Source organism: Galeopterus variegatus, unplaced genomic scaffold (assembly GCF_000696425.1).
Source record: "Galeopterus variegatus unplaced genomic scaffold, G_variegatus-3.0.2 Scaffold486, whole genome shotgun sequence".
Classification (NCBI taxonomy): domain Eukaryota; kingdom Metazoa; phylum Chordata; class Mammalia; order Dermoptera; family Cynocephalidae; genus Galeopterus; species Galeopterus variegatus.
This window is the reverse complement of record NW_007726597.1, coordinates 529,373-531,831: the sequence shown is the minus strand read 5'-3', so window position 1 is coordinate 531,831 and position 2,459 is coordinate 529,373. Positions and strand designations below refer to the sequence as shown.

Genomic DNA, 2,459 nt, shown 5'->3' with positions numbered 1-2,459 from the left:
TGGTGGGGGTGCATAGGATAGCTGGGTATGGGCCCTCCAATTTCGGGACTAAGGGGTCCCACGGTTTGGGGGAGGTATAGTAAACTAAGTCTCCTGGGTGTATTGTAAGGGTGTTTTGTGAGGAAGTTGGGTCAGGGAGTAACCAATCTTGGTATTTCCAAAGTTCAGCGCGTAGATGGGAAAGTAGGGGTATGGCTAAGCTGGAGGGTATGGACCCCTGTTCAGGGGTAATACCCGGGGGGAGTGGAGGTCTTCCCTACATCACCTCAAAGGTGGAAAGATTGGTGGGTTTCCTTGGAAGAGCTCTGAGTCTGAATAGGGCCAGGGGTAAGAGGCGAACCCAGTCTAAGTGAAGTTCTAAAGAGAGTTTGGTGAGAGTGTCCTTTAAGGTCCGGTTTGTCCGTTCCAGTTTTCCTGAGGCGTGGGGCCGGTAAGGGCAGTGTCAGTGCCAAGGTAGTCAGAGTGTTTTAGACAGACTCTGTGTGATCTGAGCAGTGAGTTCCGGCCCGTTATCTGACTGGGCATTCCAAACCTTGGGATGATTTGAGAGAGGAGCAAGGAGGCGACAGTAGAAGCCCTTTTGTTTGTGGTGGGATAGGCCTCTACCCACCCAGAAAAGGTGTTCACAAATACCAGGAGGTAGCAATGGCGTCGAACCGGAGGCATGTGGGTAAAATCAACCTGCCAGTCCGCTGCTGGAATATCTCCCCTGGCCTGGTGTGAGGGGTAGGGTTTGGCCTTTAAGGGAGTGTTAGGATTTGTGCGCTGACAAATGGAACAGTTGCGGGAAATGTGCTGTAAAAGGGTTTTGTCTGAAGGGGTTAGAGAGGAAAAGGTCTGGAGAGAATGGGGTAAGCTTTGAGGGTTGGGATGGAATGAGTCATGGAGAAGGTGAAAGAGAGTGGGTTTGTCAGGTTCAGTGGGATTACTTGTATCAGTAGGTACATCAAGTGGGCAGAGGGGAAGGAGGGATTCTGGGGGCTCCTGGGGAGCTGTGCCCACCTCCCCCGCCGCCCGCTCCAGCTTAAGAGACGCGGGTGGGTGGCGGGGCGGGCCGTGAACGACGCAGAGGAAACCGGAGGGCTGGGCTCTGTGGTAGCGGCCGCTCGGGCCGTACTATCAGCTTTGCAGTTACCTTGGGTTACGAGGGAGTCATCCTTTTGGTGGGCCTTGCAGTGGATGACCCCCAGTTATTTCGGCAATGTGAGGCTTCAAGAAGTTTGTTTATTAGGGCAGAGTTAGTTATGGTATTACCTTTGGTGTTAAGTAGCCCCCGTTCCTTCCACATGGCTGCGTGTGACCTGCGAGTATGCAGGCACGGGTGGCAGCAAGGAGCTCGGCCTGTTGGTTAGTAGTGCCCGATGGTAATGGGAACGCCTCTATGACTGAGCTGGATTTAGGGGTGGGCAAGGAAGGAATGAAAGGGATGGGTGTTCTAAAAAGGAAGAAAGTAGGGCTAGGAGCCTGGACGGGGGAAGGGAATGTAGCGCCTTGTAGGTGAGGAGGTCTTTTAGATGGTGAGGTGAGAGTATGGTTAGGGGTGCCCCAAACGTTAATTTGTGTGCTTCCCTTTGTAATGCATTTCCGGCTGCCAGAACCCGGAGGCAGGGGGCCCACCCGCGTACAGTGGGGTCAAGTTGTTTGGATAAATATGCTACTGGGGCGAAGGAGGGGCCATATGTTTGTCCCAGGACTCCTAAGGCTTGACCTTCTCTTTCGTGGATATAGAGTGAAAAAGGGTTGGTGAGGTCAGGAAGATGTAAAGCGGGAGCACTAACCAGAGCATGGCGGAGTTTTTGGAATGTCTTGTTAGGGGCAGTAGAGAAGGGTATGTGTAGTGCTAGTAGGAAAGGGGTTGTTGGAGATGGGGGGATATGGAAATGGAGACATGTAGCCCAGCAAGGATGTCTCGACCCAATAATGGAATGGGACATTGAGGCATGACCAGAAATGAGTGGGAAAAGGAGAAGGAACACCTTCGATATGGCAAGTTAATGGAGGCGTTCTGCGGGGGTATATATGTTTTCCTCCTACCCCAACTATAGGGGAAATGTTACGTGTGGTTGGGCCCCGAAACTAAGACCGAAAAAGTGGCTCTTGTGTCCAGGAGGAAGGAAACGGGTCGGCCATCCACAACAATAGACCCTGGGCTCGCTTTTTGTGATGGTCATGGTCGGGAAGGACCCAGGGCCCCGTCAGTCCTCTTCAGCCAGTCCCACCAGAGGTGTTTGAGGTGCCCGGGATGGCTGGGGCTTGTTAGGCCAATCTCCCCTTTGGGTGATTGGGCAGTCCGAGCCCCAATGTCCCATTTTTTGACATTTAGGGCATGGTGTGGTGGGCGGTCTGGGGGAAGGACAGGACCGAGACCAATGACCCTCCTGTCCGCATTTAAAGCAAGCCCCAGGTGGAGCGCTAGGTTTAGGAGAGTGCCCAGAAGGCGTTTTTATGATCTGGGCCAG

The 2,459-nt window shown here is 53.3% G+C and overlaps 1 protein-coding gene across 1 annotated transcript in view; it reads left to right on the top strand.

Moving 5' to 3' along the window:
* Positions 1-2,459, top strand: part of BCAT2 (branched chain amino-acid transaminase 2, mitochondrial) — a 16,062-nt gene that overhangs the window by 6,022 nt on the left and 7,581 nt on the right. The gene's annotated exons all lie outside the window — the stretch shown is intronic.